The sequence below is a fragment of the Gossypium raimondii genome, chromosome 3 (assembly GCF_025698545.1).
Source record: "Gossypium raimondii isolate GPD5lz chromosome 3, ASM2569854v1, whole genome shotgun sequence".
Lineage (NCBI taxonomy): Eukaryota > Viridiplantae > Streptophyta > Magnoliopsida > Malvales > Malvaceae > Gossypium > Gossypium raimondii.
In genome coordinates this window covers 5,997,809-6,016,764 of record NC_068567.1, presented here as the reverse complement: position 1 = coordinate 6,016,764, position 18,956 = coordinate 5,997,809, and the positions used below count along the sequence as shown (strand labels likewise).

General features: G+C 32.0%; 1 long non-coding RNA gene across 1 annotated transcript; it reads left to right on the top strand.

Annotated features, from left to right (window-relative positions):
- The first annotated feature begins 2,025 nt into the window (after positions 1-2,025).
- On the top strand, positions 2,026-8,978 carry LOC105796814 (uncharacterized). The gene is made up of 5 exons (XR_008194659.1): positions 2,026-2,786; positions 2,868-3,229; positions 3,360-3,450; positions 5,270-5,434; positions 8,724-8,978. It is a non-coding gene; the product is annotated as an uncharacterized LOC105796814 (long non-coding RNA).
- The last annotated feature ends 9,978 nt before the right edge of the window (positions 8,979-18,956 follow it).

Below are 18,956 nucleotides of genomic sequence, written 5' to 3'. Positions count from 1 at the left end.
GAGGCCGTATAAATGCAAAATTTAATACAAAATGTATAAATGTATGAGGGGCCGTATAAATGCAGAAACAAATGTCCAAGCTGATGTTGAGCTTCCTGCAACTTCTCCACAATGATATATTCGTCTCTCTTCTCCTCGGTAGTTTTCTTTCTAGTTGGGTTTTTTTTCCTTCATTAACTTTTGCTTCAGACAACCAGAGAATGGTGTCAATCTTGTACCACTGCATGCGTTTTCTTTTTGGGGTTTTTTTTGTTTTTTCATTTTTATCAACTTTCTGAAGCAGCTTTCCTCCAACACAAAACCTAAAATGTGTTCATCTATAGAACTGATACAATTCCTCAAAAATATAACTTTGATAATATATATATGACTTGGGCATAGTCCCTGATATAGATGTATATATTACATGGAGATTTGTGTCTTCATGGATGTTTTAACTTTTCATTACATGATGTTTGTTTTTTCCTAAAATTTTAGGAGTATTATCATTTTGAATTATTATCTTAATTTTTTACCTTAATTTGTGTCTTTTATGGATCACTTCGAGAGAAATCATCAGTATTTTTACTTTAATTTTTTAAAAAATCAAGTTACGTTTTATTCTCTTTAATTAAAAAATAAGTAAATTAATTCATGCATGTTACACTAAAAAGTAAACGTGTCCTATTCAAAATTCAAATCCTCAAAACTTTTTTTATCATTTTATGATTTACATAAAATTCTTAGCTTCGCCCTCCACGTTGTCTCTTGAATCCTACTTTTATTGTAAAAAGCCTTAAAATGTATGGTATTTTAATGTCTTACAATGTGAAATCTTAAAAGAAACAGAATCTTTAGATCATTTAAAGGATGATTAAAAGAAAAGAATCCTTAAATCATTTAAAGGATGAGTAGATTTGAAGTTGTTGCAATCAAGTATGTTTAAATATTGATGCAAAATCTGATGCTTGTATTGCCTAATTATATAATAAGACTTGGAGCAATGTAAATTGATGTTCCACAAGTTCTGCTTTGTTTTAATAGATTACTTTATTTGGTCGTTTATCCTTTGCATCACATTTTATTCATAAAATATGGAATGATAAGTAGCTTCGAAATGAATTTTAAGTTACTCTATATTTCTTACTCATTAACATATTTATTTTTATTTTCTCGAATTTCAAACAGGTTATTGTTCCAGAACACATTCATGATATGAATTATGTTTGTTACCAAGTTTTACTATTGAATAATTGAGTTGTTGAATTATATATGAATGAGACTCTTGTTGTAGTAAGGTGTGTGGTGTTTTACCATCACAAACTCTTTGTTATGTTGTCTTTTAGCTATCAATTTTAAGCGATTTACTATCATTAAAATATAGACATCACATATATAATAGAAATAATTACATGTTATTATTTATTATTATAAAATATTAGTCCAAATTAAAAGTGATCTAATTCGGTTAAGTTTAATTTATTGGGTTTGAATTATTATATATGAATGAGACTCTTGTTGTAGTAAGGTGTGCGTGTTTTACCATCACAAACTCTTTTTATGTTGTCTTGATCTATCAATTTTAAGCGATTTTACTACCATCAAATATAATAGAAATAATTACCTGTTATTATTTACTATTATAAAATATTAGTCCAAATAAAAGTGATCTAATTTAATTTTACTTGAGTTGCGTCTTTCTATTTTGATCAATTTATTCCATATCTATATCTATATTTCTTTTTTTTTTGAATAAAATGACTGGGTATTTTATTAAAGATAGAATAAAACAATCTAAAGGCCTAAATCAATGGGCCCAAAACTAATTACATAAAAAATTGAAACAGCAGAATCCGACCTCACTACATAGAAGTGAAAACCTCCTAACTAGCTAGTTGCTTTCTGATTTAATGGAAAGCAAAAAACATTAAATGAAAATAAAAGAAATCAATTATACCTACCCAAGTCAATTCAAAAACAGATCGATACCATAAAATCTGTCGACAAGTCATTTGCAAAGACCTATCTGTTCTGTCAATAGTTGTTCCCAAGAGGTAAAAACTTTATTTTGCTATCTGCTTTGAGTGCTTTCCTTTCATCCGCTTCTTTAATCAAGACTCCTTGACCAGTTTCCTTCCAAGGCAAAGGCATGACGTACGATTCAATTCTTCTCCCATAAGATAAGTGGTTTCTTCTCTATTAAGAGCATTTTTTTTGCTAGTCTATGTGCTTACAAGTTCTCTGATCTAGGAATATGCTGAAAAATAAGTTCTTGAAAACATGATTTCTTATTCTGAATGTCTTTGATAATACCTCCAATCACTGATTTGTTTGTTGAAGTCGTCTGACATTTTTATTATTGTTTTAGAGTCCCCCATGAGTTTAACTAATTGAGTTCTTAGTGAAATCCCTAACTTTGTACCGTCTAAACATGCATATGCTTCTGTTGCGAAAGGCGAGGGAACATTTCTATGAATAACCGTCTTTAACACCAGTAAATTTCCCCTTAGGTCCTATCCCACCAGACCTATCACTGATTTGAAGGTTCTACTATCGAATGTTGCATCAAAATGGATCGTTGTTCTCGGTATGTCCTCTTGTATTCTATAACTTCTGTTCATTTTTCCATTATTCTTCAAAACTTTTATTCCTTTATATTCTACCGTATGCCTCTGATTGTTTTGTGCTAAAACCCTTCCTGTTGTATTTTTCCCTCATGTATGAGTTGGTTTCTGGAGAACCATATCAGCCATAAAGCATAATAGAAGAGTCAACATTGGTCGTTGTTGCTTCTCTTAAAAACCCAGGTTAGGCACTCCCAAATGTTTTGATTCATATTGTTCATAACCCATGATAAGTTTAACGATTGCCAACTTCTATTGTTATAGGGCATTCTCGGAAGACATGAAGGCTTTCTTCTGTCTAGGAGCAGCAACGAGGGCATCTATCATTTGAAGTGACTTTCCTGTACCTGAGATTAGCAAGATTAGGGATATAATCCCAGGAAATCCGCCAAATAGTAATTGCAATTTTTGAGGGTAGCTGTAGGCTCCATAATTTCTTGTAAAATTCTTTTATCTCGGTCTGTAATAAGTAATTAATAGGATTCGGATTAGCATCTTGTAATAGTTTACAGGCACTGCATACTGAAAACTTGCCAAACAATTCTCTTTTCCAAATTTGAGTATCCTCGTGCTCAGTCACTGCAAGACGGATCTATAGAATTTTTTGAGCAGTTTCCTCTTGAAAGGTACTATTTATCAAATTCGACCTCCATTTCCTGTTTGTATTATCAATAAGATTCGAAACTAACTGTAATTCCCCACTATTTGTTTTGTTTTGTCCATCAATTTTATCAATCCCCTGTACTGTCTTCCCAGATAGAAATATTGTCTCCTCTGCCCACTCTCCAACACATCCTTTTTTGAAGAAGTCTATTTGCTGCCCAGATACTCTTTCAGGCAAGTGAAGGTAAATTTCCCAACTCTGCATTTAGGAAGCTAAAATTCGAAAAATATTTTGCCTTTAAAACACTGGCTAATAAAGAATTTGAATAATTTATGAGACACCAACCTTGTTTAGCTAATAACGCAATATTAAATTGACCAAGATTTCGAAAACCTAAGCCACCATTTTCTTTTTAAGAACAAAGGTTTTTCCAAGTGCACCAATGAATTCCCTTTTACCCTATCCCTTCTGCCACTAGAATCTTGCTACAATTCTTTCCATTTCATCACATAGAACTCTAGGTAATAAAAAGCAAGCCATTGTATAAGTTGGTATAGCCTGAAAATGGCCTTTATAAATACTTCTTTTCCTCCCTGCGATAAATACCTGTTACTCCAATTTTCAATACATTTTTTGAACCAGTCCTTCAGATTTTGGAAAGATTCCTTTTTCCTCCGACCTACCATATTGGGCAACCCTAAGTATCTCTCTGGTTCATTCAAACTGTGTACCCCTAATAGATTGACAACCTGTCTCCTATCCTCCTCCAACTTGTTCTTGCTGAAAAATACTATTGATTTGTCAAAGTTAACACACTGACCCGAGCAAGATTTGTATTCACATAGTGTTAGAGTATGCCCAAAGATCAATCATGAGATGGTTGTAATAACATATTTGATTTATCATGTTTATTAATATAAGGCGTTACCATTATTATTTCAGTTTCTTTTCTGTGTTTATAAATAAACCGTTTTATAATAATGTCCTGAGAATAATATGATTATTCTTAAAAGGTCCTTAGTCAAGTATTAATGTTGGAAAGGACGACAATAATGCATTAAGACTAACATGTAGTTGATTGATGATAAAGAGTTGTCATTGATATGGAATGTCAAAATCAATACATGAATATGTGTGTTAGAGAACAACATATTGGACTGACCCGTTATGAGTATGTTTCTTGGATTATTATGTAATTGTCACAACATTACTCATAGTGATTAATATGTATATGACCTCAGACTTGAGATCATCATAATCCCAACATCGTGAGTTGTATATTTTGATACAGTCAAACGTACACCGTAACTGGTTGTTCTATAAAGGCTGGTGTTGGATATACCACGATCTATATAGAGGGATATAGTTGATCAAGATAGGATAAACCCCTCCTACATAATGGGAGTAATATCGTAGGACACTTGATTGAGTGAGACTAGAAATGCATGGCCATGCTCAAATAAGTTGATATGAGATGTCATACTTATTTGTATATCGTAGTCTACTTAAGATATCAAGAAACATGGAATGGACTATGCAAGTGTGACTATTCCATGACTTGTGTCCAATCCAGATATAGAGGACTTAAGGATTATTGCATAAAAGGTTAATCATAAAAAGGTTATGTCGAATCATGATTTCTTGTGACTTAGGTAGCAATGATGCATTGTTAGATACCACTCATTGTTTGTAACATTGGAATCGTTCTAGTATTACTGCTAACGTTACAGGAACCTACAGGGTCACACCCTATAGTTGAAATGAACGGAATAAAACATAGTTGGTGTTGTTTTTGGTTGTCGCTTGAATTAAATTAATCATGAATTAATTTAATTGGGTAATCAAATATCGAACACATTATGTACAAGGTTGTTGTATGCATAATGAGAACATGAATTTGGTTAGTATATAAATTCAAATAGATATATGGTTTACCAAAATTATATTATAATTAATGTAATTATAATTTTTGGTTTAAAATATTATTATATTTATTTAATTTATAGAAACCCTTAAAAAAAGTATATAAGAATCCCATTTTTCTTTGCTTTGGGTCTAGCAGCCGTCAAAGAAAATTCTTTTCAAAACTGTTTTGGGGATTCCTTCCGTTCATAACCAACTGGGTGGATTACGTAGAGGCCGGGGTCAAATAGATTGTGGCTAGGTTCGACAGCAGATCAGATTACTCGTTGTTAAGGCGTCACTGTCTACTCAGAATAAACATTCGGTAATTTCGTAAACTTTATCACCTCGATTCGTTCTTTACACATGGATCCATGGTTAGGGTCACCGAATTTTTAATTTTTTCGCTGCTCCGTAGGGGTGTCGGCGATCCAACACGTAAGATGTCCTTAAAGAGATTAGCACCCCTGCTTATTCCCTCCCCGAACAATATGCAATTGTCAGCAAATAAAAGATGAGATACCTATGGACCATTTCTATTAACCCTAACTCCTTTTAAAAGGCTTCCTTTCATTGCTAGCCTCAATAGACTCGATAAGCCCTCACCACATAAAAGGAATAAGAACAGGCTTAGTAGATCACCTTGTCTAAGTCCTCTAGCTAGTAAAAATTTATCCCTGCTGTGCCCATTAATGATTACTGAATAAGAAACAGTGGTAACACATTTCAAAATGGCATTTACCCAGCTTTGATCAAATCCCATTCTTGCCATTATCTCCTCTATAAAACTCCGTTCAACCCTATCGTATGCTTTGCTCATTTCAATTTTAATAGCCATATACCATTTTTCCCCAATCTATTCTGTTTTAACTTATGCAGTACTTCATATGCTAGTAGCACATTATCTGATATTAACCATCTAGGCACAAAGGCATTTTGCACCTCATCAATTCATTTACCAATAAATATTTGAAATCCATTTGCTATTGCCTTTGCTATAATTTTATAAAGTACATTGCATAGACTAATCAGCCTAAACTGCGTCATATTAGAAGGGCTATTAACTTTTGGGATAAGTACTATATTAGTAGAGTTTATTGGGTTTACCTTCATATCTCCGTTTAGAATTCATAAGCAAAATGAGGTGACTTCTTCTCCAACAATCTGCCAGCATTTTTGATAAAATAATACTAGAAATCCATTAGTGCCTTTGTTTGTCCCATGTCAAAGACTGCTTCTGTGATTTCATCTTTAGTGTATGTTGCTGTAAGTTTTTGGTTGTCTTCCGCATTGACACACCGCTCGATCCCTGATAGTATGTGTTCATAGTTCCCCTTTCCTCCCGCCGAAAACAGATTCTTAAAATAAAACCGTGCAACACCTTCTATTTCCTACAATACCACCATCTCTCTTTCTTCTTCATTTTCCAGCTTGTGAATGAGATTCTTCCTCCGCCTTTGTGATGCTTGACTATGAAAAATGCTGTATTTTTATCCCCAAACTTTAGCCAATTTATTCTGGCCTTCTATTCCCGGTAACATTCATCTTTTTCGATCTCAAAATTAAAAATAATTTTTTGTATCAATCAACTCAGCTAAATTCTTATAATCTCTTTCAGCGTCAGCCAACTCCATAAGTTTTTCCATAATGATCCGTTTAGTATTTTTTCTATTTATTTGAATTTGCCCAGCCCACTTCTTCAATCTTTTTTTTCAAATTTTCCAGCTTCTATAATAGCTTCCCTAAAGGTTTCTCCCACAAACTCTTGACTTCATTAATGAAAGACTCCTCCAATGACTATCAAGCTTCAAATTTAAAGTTATTGTTCTTCAATTGTTCTTCATACCTCCTAGTATATAAGAAAATGATAATGATTTGAAAACAAATGTATTAGATGTTGAACTTTCACCTCCGGAAACAAAGCAATCCAATTTGTGTTAGCGACGCCTCTGTCTAGTCGTTCTTGTATATTCGCCTCCGGTAAATTTCCTCTCTCCCAAGTAACCAACTATCTTCAAAGCCCACATCGTTCAGTTGACATTTCTTTAAGGTTCTTCAAAAAATTTCCATAATTCTTTCATCTCTAGGTAGCCATCTTGTTTTTTCAAATCCATACATAATTTCATTGAAGTCTCCACAAACCAACCAAGGAATTTCCACATCAGTAGTTAAGCTTTTCAAAACAGCCTATGAATCATTCCTATCCTGTGCGTATGGGGATCCATAGAATCTTGTGAATCTCCAGTTTACTCTTTTTTCCTTATCTTCAACTGTCACATCAATGTGTCTTTTAGAAAAACTACTAATCATTATATCAACATCAGTCCTCCATGCTAAACATAAGCCTCTTCTTGTACCTTCTGAGTCTACTTCAATACCATTTGCATAACCACATCATCTTCGAGCTTTTTCCATCTATTTTCTACTAAGTTTTGTCTCTATAAAGAAGACTATTTAGGGATTATTTATCTCCAGCAAATGCCGAAGTCTTTTAACCATCCGTTGTCTCCTCAAACCACAGATGTTCCAACTTATGATTTTTATTGCACCCGGTCGGCTTGCCTCTTGGCAGCCGCCGATGATAAAAGATTAAGACCTTCCATTTCCCACTGTTTCACTTTTTCCCCTCCTCCCCTATTAAGGTTTCATCTTCCAAGTCATGCTCCATGGCCATTTGCATCTGATTGGACCATAATTTATCCTTCTGTTGTTCTACAGATGTCACCCATTCTAAGTTAAAATTCAATATTGGATCAATGGTTTTCCCCTTCTTCCTTTCATATCCTCATTCCTTGAACTAAGCCCCAAAAACCTATTCTCCATCTAGCTTCCTTCCCACTTTCCTTCCCTCTCTTCTGATAGCCAAATACTATTCATTGATAGGGCTATTCGAGATGGTGCTCGCAATGATAAATCCCAACCTATTTCAGCCATATCCCTTCTAACCATCATTTTTGTCTCACAAAAAGAGTCATTATGCCCTAGACGTCCACAGTAGAAATAGAAAAATGATAGACGTTCATACTTAAATTTAACATACGAGCTTATCCTACAGTACATAACCTGATTCTTTCTTTTCAAAGGCTTCCTAACGTCAATCTGCACCCTTACCCTCATGTAATTACAATTTTCCTTCTTCAGATTTGAACCATCATACTCCAAGAAATTTCCAATAAAATTATCCAATTGTATTGTTAGATTTTCAGAAAATAAACCTACTGGAACGTCATGAATTTGTATCCAAAAAAGGATAAAAGTTAATGGTACTTTTAGTGGATCCTCACCCCTTTCCAGTTTGCAGAGTATTAATAAATGATTATTGAAAGCCCATGGTGAACCTTTCAAAACTCTCTCCGTATCCATACTATGAAAAAACTGAAAAAGATACATGTTTTCCCCCAAATCTCGAATTTTAACCCCACAGACAGGATGCCACAAGTTTGACATAGTGCTTTTCATAGTTGGATAATGAATTATACTTGCTGTTAGGAAGCATCCCACAAGTTGAAAATCCCCCACTTCTCTTTACGTACTCAGATCAACCTGGATCTGTAAGATTTCTTCTTCTTCCTAATTGGGCGATAATTGTGCTAATTCAGTTTCCATGACTACAGGTTTGAAAGCTAGAAATGCTATCCCACACTCTCAATCATCTAAATAGGAGTAGTCTGAAGACACCGGTTACAAAAACAAGAAAGCAAATCAAAGACTAAAGACAAAAAAAACCTAAAAACTCATGCCAAGGACGGCAGACAATATCATGCTAGGGTAGTAGTCTTTGAATTTATCTCCATATCTATATTTCTCAATAGATTTGTTCAAGATCCTCCTTTTATTTCATTATTTCAATAATAATATTGAATGCAAAATCATTGTCGACCACTTTTATTATTCGGTTCCACATTTTCTCAAATTGACATAACTTATCGAGATCTCTTATTTTCATTATTTTAAAATTCAGTTTCAGGTATCTGAATCTCTTCTAAAGTTTTAATTATTAGTTATGTCTTGGGTCTCTTCTGGAGTACTCGCCTCCACTATATGACCATCTAGAAGAATTTTTATCTTTGGAACCAATCAATCTATTATTTATTTTAACTGATTGTCCTACTGGGACTTTGATTCAAGTTAAAACATTAGATGGAATATAACACTTGGTTTTTCTCATTAAGTTTGTAAATACATCTAACAGTTAACTTGTAATGAGTTATCCTTATTAAACTTCTGGTTCAAATTACTTTCCCCCTAATTCATAGCAAATCATTATTTCTCTCCTCCTAATGTCGGGAAAACTATCGAATCAAAATTGTAATTACAAATCATGTCATAATTGAATCTCGTATAAATTTAAAACATCTAATAATATAAAGAAACTTGTAATTAATATATATTCCCTACTATCTTTAAGGATTCACTCATCTTTGTGCGTTGTGGTGAAGCAATTAGAACATATACACACATACAAAAATTCAAAGATTCGAAATATTTATCCCTTGATCAAAAACCAATTGTAATGGGAGTATTTATAACTTATTGACTTGATGCGTACAACACGTAAATCAACATAATCTCATGTTAAAATAGGAAGTTTAGTTCTCATAAGTAATGGTTTAGACATTAATAGGAGATGTTCAATCAATAATTTCTCTAAACTATTATGTGCATAAATAACAAACTTTTACAAAAGTTTTTCGAACTCAATCAATAAAATATTGAGATATAAAATCATCAGATTAACAAGATGAATTATCTTAATTGCATGATCTGAAATTAATTATTTAAAAAGTAATCTTGCAAGCGTATAGGTTACGAAATGATAATACATATGTGATTATTTTATAGATGCATCTACCAAAAGTCATATAATATCAAAACCATTCACATGGTGGATGAATGGGCTCCTATTAATTTCGAAATGCAAGACATTAAATCTCAACTTTAGCTAATGAGTTTTAAAGAATCAATTTTCATTAAGAACAAGCAACAAATGAAAATTCTTTAAATTAAAGAATCTTCGGTTCTTTAATGAATGTCCATATGAATTCTCAATTAATTTTCACATTATATATGATCCGGGATGGTCTAACTGGTCACGCTAAGTAGTAACTACATTTGTATTAGTAAACTTGATTTACTTTAACATGTGTTTCAATTGTACTAAATTATAATAAATTGATAATTTTATTATCATTCCTTTTAATTTGTATTCACATATAAGTACTATTGTGACATTTACTACTGGAAATGTCTAAAACTATGTGAAGTCTATAATGCCACTAAGAAAATAAATATAATTTCTAAACAATTATATGCAATATTTGCTTTAGAAAATATGTCAAAACCTTCAAATATCTCAAAAAAAAATTACAACTTCAGTGCATCCAACCATAATGAGCTTTAGATAGAATTACCATATTTGATTGCTCACAAGTAGATTTTTTACAGTCAAATATTTTGCTTCCAACCCCTAAATGGGGATGATGACAAAAGAATATCACAAATATTATAAAATAAAATTCATCGTTTCAAAATAGATATTTATAGCAATAATGATTCTTATGAAATATAATATTTTCCTCATTAACAATTTTAATATAAGAACCATTATGAATATCTTTTAAAACCAATGAATTAACCATCACAAGATATTAAAATATTAGCTCTTCTATAGCTTTCACTAATTTTGTACTATCAAATATTGAAATAATGTTTGTTTGTTTTAGTACTAAATAAGATAAATACTTTCTATCTATAATGATAGAATTTATTATTACATTCTCATATCCTTGCTCATAGAATATTAATGAAATAAAATATTTAGGCATATGCCACATATGTGGCTAATAATCTTTCATATCACATTGATAACATAAGTTATATTTACCCTTTGAAGAGTTATCTTGAGAACTCTTATTGTTCTCTTATTTATTACTATATTCTCACTTTTAGTGGTTCATAATTATATCTTTTTTTATGTTTGCATTCAGTTCAAGGAATGCAATAAATCTAGTAGGATAGACTTCTAAACGCCTCCATTGATTCTTTATTTCATAATCACCATCGCAAACATGCGTGAATTTCAAATCAAAATCTATTTATTAATGTTGTCATGATTAATCTCCAATTACATCCTCAATTACAACAACAATCATGATCTCTATATTTTCATTTTTCTTAATTGTTATGTATTGCTACATTTACTTCAGGGACTAAAGCAAAACTAGTAGGAAGAATTTCATAGTTTTTCATTAGTAACTTATTATTTTGCTTAGCTACTAGAAGGCATGAGATTGTTCGAAAATAGTTTTAAAGCCATTTTCACAATATTGCTACTGCAGGAGCACATTAGATATTTCAATCGTATAGTGTAATGCATTCCTTCGGGGAATATATATAATACAAATATATGAATATCTCATGTTATTTATATATATAATTTTAATGTAAAACATATGAAGGTTTTATTCAACATATATCTTCTTAATCTGAAAAATAATATTATATTTTATAAAATTTTACGTCACAAGGAGCAAAATATAAGCTCTTAAAGAGCTTTTTACGATTCTTTGCAATATTAGCTCTTCAGAGCATATAATCATTTTATTGTATAACCTTAATGAATACTTAATTTATTTTAAATAAAATTTTATTTATTCATATAAAATAAAATAAATAGGTATAAATAAAAAATATTAAACATAACAAATAATAAATTCATGTCACTAATAAATCACTATAGTTAGATAATATATATTTTATATATCATACCACAAGAAAACACAAACTATTATATTGTCAAATTAAAATAACTTTACAGCTATAAAATTTTAAACATAAACATTTTCTAACCTCCATCTCTTATGACATAATTTCATCTAAAATTTTACAATGATATGAAATTATCACGACATGTGATGAATATCCCAAAGTTCATGTTAAGTAAGTATTTTACTCACACTCCATAATAATCATATATCTTAATTAAAATCAAAATTAAACCAATCAATTCTATTAAAAATGAAAAAAATATATTTATATACACATAAAATCTCAATAACTAAATGTGTGAAGGGTTTTATAAATTCATAGAGATACAAATAGTGAATTATATAAATTAAACTTTTTAATAGAAATAAAATCAAATTTCAAAAGAAGTTGATTAGATTGACTTACGTTACCATGGATGAGAAGTAGTGATTATAAACATATTTTGTAATGAATAAAAGAGATTATCCCTAAGCAAATATCAAAAGTAAACTTTAAGAGTGAATCTTACTTCTCGATTTCATATAGATAATGATTATCAAATCTTTCACCATCCTTAAGAAAAATAAAATAAAATAAGTTAATCAAAACACTAATAACATATAATGAAAGAAGAATGAAAAATAATAATCAGATATGAAATATTAAATAAAAGAAACTTCGTGTAAAAACTTTGCATCTTGCCATCAAAGATATTGAAAATCGTGAATGATAAATTTGATCGTCGATAAAATAAACTATCCCTTTGAGCAAGATAGTGCCAATAACGTGTTATAAAATAAAGAGAGATGGAGAGAATAAAGAATAAAGAAAATATGAAAGCAATAGATGATGTACTTTATTGATAAAAAATAGGATAATTACAATGCTTCATCAGAGTCTCTATTTTTAGGCATAAAAAGTATAAAAGAAGTAGAGATATAATTCTAATAACTATTAGAATTTAAAGGACATTAAAACTTTATCCTGATTGTAATGGACATCCACTTAATAAGATATTCATAACATTAATCAATAATTAATTATGAGTTTATTCTTATCAATTAAAATTTGATTTTCTTATTAATAAACATTGAAAAATTCCTTCTCTTTCAACTTTTCGCACTTTCTTACTTTTATATTCCCTCAACTCTCATGACTTTTCATAATAACTGAAACTAACAAACAAAACCTTCATTCTCCCTTCTAAAAAATCGATACCAGAAAGGAAAAAAGTCTTCATATCCATTTTTCTTTTGCATGGTTTCCTTCTGTTTTTCAAAGACCCTCAACCTTCTTTATTGCAAGGGTCTTGAAACCCGATGAAGCACCATTTTCTTTAAGGGTTATTGTTCGATTTTTGTGAAAAAAGAGTAAATCTTGTTTCTAATTTTCAAAAAAAAATCAAGAACTTTAATAAACTTTTTTCTTATTTTTTTAATTTTTCTATTAATCTGAAACAGTTTTGATCTTCTCCATAACCTTACTCTCAAACACATTTGTACATATTTGAAGTGTTTCGATTTAATAAAAGTTAACAAAAGAAATCATATTATAATTAACAATTTTTAAACAAAATCATATTATATAATTTAATAAAACTTATATTTTAATTCCTAATTTTTCTACCTTGAGTTTTGTTGTTCTTCTGTAAATAAATTAGTACAGTTTTCGGTTCACGCTTGGTATTGGTTTAATTATTTATTTGTATCAAATTATAAAATAAATTTTGAAGGTTAAAATATGCTTTAACTCTTTAAGCACTTCGTACATTTGGAATTTAGTTATGTTACATTTATTTTTAGTAATTTAGTCTCTTTATTTTTTGGATTTAATAATTCAGTCCAACTGTTACTACCATTAAGTTTCTTACATTAAAAATTATGGCATGACATTTTGAAGTTAAAAAAAAACACTTGGTAATATTGCAACAATAAAATTCATGTTGAAAATATTGATTAGGATTTTTCTTTAAAAAACCTATTCAAACTCTTCAACGTAAAATAATTTTTTTTCTGTTGAAATGATGTTCTTAATAAAATTGACGTCAACATCTAATTGAAATTGTTAATAATATTAACTAACTTGTTAGAATTAAGTGACCCAAATCCTTATTTAAATAAAATATTGTGGTAAAATAAAATAAAAGTAAAATCCCTATAAAATTATACTTCTTTTATTTTATTTTAGAATAATGTTTCTAAACCTTATTAAACTTCATCTATTTGATATTATTTGAATAAGGAGTTTCACTCCTATTAGAATAAGGTTTACAAGCCTATAAATAGGCATAGTCTACTCCTCTTGTAATTAAGTTTTCGACATAGTGAATTTTCTTCTCCTCTGCCCGTGGTTTTTTTCCCGAAAGGGTTTCCATGTAAAATTTGTGTGTTCTTTATTTTTCTATTTCTATTTTTCTTTGCGATATATTGTCATTACCGACATTATATTTTTCTCAAATTGGTATCAGAGCTTCCGGGTTGTTCATCTCAATCACGGTAATGACGTCTTTGAAGTACGAAATTCTGCTGTTGGATCGCAACACTAGATTTGCATTGTGGCAGATAAAGATGCAAGTAGTTCTTGCACAGATGGACTTAAAGGAAGCCCTACTAGGGGTAGATAAGATGCCTTCAACTTTGATGGAAGAAGAGAAGAAGCGCAAGGATCGAAAGGCGTTAACACAGTTACATATGCATTTGTCTAACAAAATTTTACAGGATGTGATGAAGGAAAAGACTGCCGCTGGATTATGGAAGAGGTTGGAACAGATATGTATGTCGAAAACTCTAACTAGCAAACTACATATGAAGCAGCGTCTTTATGCTCATCGTTTGGAGGAAGGTGCATCTGTGCACGAACACTTAACAGTGTTCAAAGAAATTCTCTCAAACTTGGAGGCCATGGAGGTTCAGTATGATAAGGAAGATCTAGGGCTGATTATACTTTGTTCGTTGCCCCCGTCTTATTCAACCTTTAGAGATACGATTTTATATAGCCGCGAGTCTCTCACAGTTGATGAGGTTTATGATTCTTTAACCTCGTATGATAAGATGAAGCATCTTGTGGTTAAAACCGACTCTTAGGGAGAGGGTCTTATTGTTTGTGGAAAATAAGATCGGAATGCTGATGATGATCATGGAAGGACATAAGAACGAAATCCTCGCAGTAAATCTAAAGGTAGATCGAAGTCTTCAAACAGAGGTAAAACTTGTAACTTTTGTAAGAAGAAAGGACACATTAAATCTGAGTGCTATAAGCTACAGAATAAGATCAAAAGGGAGGTTGCGAATCAAAATGGAAAATAACTAGAAAATTCTGGTAAAGCTGATGTTGTAGAAGATTACAACGATGGTGAACTTCTAGTCGCTTTTGTCAATAATTCCAAAGCGAGCGAGGAGTAGATCCTTGATTCGGGTTGCACCTTCCACATGAGTCCCAATCGGGATTGGTTTACGACTTACGAAATAGTGTCTGAAGGTATTGTGTTGATGGGAAATAATGCTTCATGTAGAATTGCAGGTGTTGGAACAATTAGAGTTAAAATGTTTGATGGAGTTGTCGAACACTTTCGATGACGTCGACATGTTCCGAATTAAAGAAATTTAATTTCATTGAGTACTCTTGATTCAAAAGGGTACAAATACACAGCTGAAAGTGGGGTTTTAAAAATTTCCAAAGGTTCCCTCATTGTGATGAAAGAGCAGAGAAAGACTGCCAAGTTATATGTTTTGCAGGGTTCTACTGTTACTGGTGATGTTGCTGTGTCATTCTCTTCCTTGTCAGATGATGATATTACTAAAATTTGGCATATGCACCTAGGGCATATGAGTGAGAATGGCATGGCAGAATTGAGCAAAAGAGGACTTTTTGATGGGCAAGGAATTTGTAAACTGAAGTTCTGTGAGCACTACATTTTTGGGAAGCAAAAGAGAGTTCGATTCACCATAGGAATCCATAACACGGAGGGAACGTTAGAGTATATACATTCTGATCTATGGGGGTCATCCAGAGTGTCTTCGAGAGATGAAGCTAATTATATGCTAACTTTTATTGATGATTTTTCCAGAAAAGTGTGGGCGTTCTTCCTGAAGTAGAAAAGCGATGTGTTTTCTGCATTTAAGTCTTGAAAAACCATGATTGAAAAACAGACGGGAAAGCAAATAAAATATCTCCGCATAGACAATGGCTTAGAGTTCTGTTCTGATGAATTTAATAAACTGTGCTAGTCAGTAAGGATCATGAGACACTTGACAGTTCGTCATACTCCACAGCAAAGCGGCGTTGCAGAACAAATGAACAGAACGATCATGGAAAAGGTTCGATGTATGTTTTCGAATGCCAACTTATCAAAGTCATTTTGGGCAGAAGCAGCCTCTACTGCATGTTTTTTGATCAATCGATCTCCATCCGTTGCCATTGAGAAAAAGACTCCACAAGAGGTATGGTCTGGTAATCCTGCTGACTATTCTGATTTAAAGATCTTTGGTTATCCTACGTATGCTCATGTGGATAATGGAAAATTGGAACCAAGATCTATTAAATGTGTTTTTCTTGGTTATAAAGCTGGTGTAAAAGGGTATAAGTTATGGTGTCCTGAAAATAGAAAAGTTGTGATTAGCAGAGATGTTGTTTTTGATGAAACTGCTATGCTACCTAACCTATCTCTTAAAGACTCTTCCAATAAAGAAAATAAAAAACAGGTGGAGCATCAGATTGATCTAGAATCTACAACAGAATCGACTACTAAAGCCAGTACAAAAATTCAAAATAGAGTTGCTTCTTCACCACAATACTCTATCGTTAAAAACAGAACTAGAAGAGAAATTAAACCTCCAAAGAAGTATGCCGAGGCTGATCTAGTTGCTTATGCTTTAAATGTGGTTGAAGATATAGATGCAAATCAAGAGCCATCTAATTATTTTGAAGCGGTTAGTTGTGAAGACTCAGAAAAATGGATGTTTGCTATGCAAGAGGAGATGGAATCACTACACAAAAATCAAACATGGGATCTTGTGAAACTTCCTAAAGGTAAAAAGGTTGTTCGTTGTAAATGGGTGTTTAAAAAGAAAGAGGGGACTCCAAGAGTTGAAGAACCCAGATATAAAGCAAGGCTTGTTACAAATGGTTACAGTCAAATTCCAGGAGTGAACTTCACAGATGTGTTCTCTCCAGTTGTGAAGCATAGTTCGATTCGAGCTTTGCTTGGTATTGTGGCCATGCATGATTTGGAGCTTGAGCAGTTAGATGTAAAAACTGCATTTTTGCATAGAGAATTTGGGGAGGATATTTACATGCAACAACTAGAGGGTGTTACAGTTTCAGAAAAAGAGGACTATGTTTGCTTGCTGAAAAAGTCCCTTTACGGTTTGGAACAGTCACCAAGATAGTGGTATAAGAGGTTTGATTCCTTTATGACTTCTCATGATTTTAAAAGAAGTAGCTTTGACATTTTTGTTTACTTTAAGAAAAAAAGTGATGGTTCTTTTGTGTATCTACTCCTTTATGTTGATGACATGTTGATAGCAGCGAAAGATAAAGGAGAGATAAGAAAGGTCAAAGCCCAACTAAGTGAAGAATTTGAGATGAAAGACTTGGGACCAGCAAAGAAGATACTTGGTATGGAAATTCTCAGGGATAGAAAAGCAAATAAATTGTATCTAAGTCAGAAATGGTACATTGAGAAAGTTCGTTCCAGATTCAATATGCAGAATGCTAAGCCTGTTAGTACTCCTTTAGCAGCCCATTTCAGACTTTCATCGGCTTTGTCTCCACAATCAGATGATGAGATTGAGTATATGTCACATGTTCCATACTCTAGTGCGATGGGATATCTCATGTATGCCATGGTTTGTTCACGTCGGTTTATCATATGCGATTAGTGCGATTAGCGAGATACATGGCGAATCTGGTAAAGAACATTGGAAAGCGATTCGATGGGTTTTAAGATACTTACGAGGTACTACCGATGTTTGCTTACGATTTGGAAGAACTAGAGATGGAGTCATTGGGTATGTTGATCTTGATTTTCTTGGGGACCTCGATAGAAGAAGATCTCTCACCGGTTATGTCTTTACAATCGGAGGTTGTGCAATCAGTTGGAAAGCCACTTTGCAAACTACAGTCGCTTTGTCTACCACTAAAGCTGAGTACATGGCGATTACTGAGGCTTGTAAAAAAGCTATATGGTTGAAGGGACTCTTTAATGAACTCAATGAAGACCTTCAAATCAATACAGTATTTTGTGACAGTCAGAGTGCCATCTTCCTTACAACAGATCAAATGTTTCATGAGAGAACAAAACACATTAATGTTCGATATCATTTTGTTCGTGATATTATTGCTCGTGGTGATATTGTTGTGAGCAAAATTAGTACTCATGAAAATCCTGCAGATATGATGACTAAGTCACTTCCTATAACCAAGTTTGAGTATTGCTTAGACTTGGTTGATTTTCATTGTTGCAAATAAACCCTTAAGGGGTTTTATGGAAGAGGTGGAGAAACTTGTTCGTTGAGAGTTCGCGATGAAGAACTTGTTCATTAATAATTCATGTCAAGGTGGAGATTGTTAGAAGTAAGTGACCCAAATCCTTATTTAAATAAAATACTGTGGTAAAATAAAATAAAAGTAAAATCCCTATAGAATTATACTTCTTTTATTTTATTTTAGAATAAGGTTTCTAAACCTTATTAAACTCCATCTATTTGATATTATTTGAATAAGGAGTTTCACTCCTATTAGAATAAGGTTTACAAGCCTATAAATAGGCATAATCTACTCCTCTTGTAATTAAGTTTTCGACATAGTGAATTTTCTTCTCCTCTGCCCGTGGTTTTTTTCCCAAAAGGGTTTCCACGTAAAATTTGTGTGTTCTTTATTTTTTCTATTTCTATTTTCTTTGCGATATATTGTCATTACCGACATTATATTTTTCTCATAACTAACTAATGACATTATAAAAGTGGAGAGACCAAATTATGTTAAAAATTAAAATAATAGATTTAATCTTATGTTCCAAGGGCTAAAATTGAAATTTGGTCATTGTTTTATAATATTAACAAACGCATTGCAAACCTAATAAAAATAGAAAACTACATCTT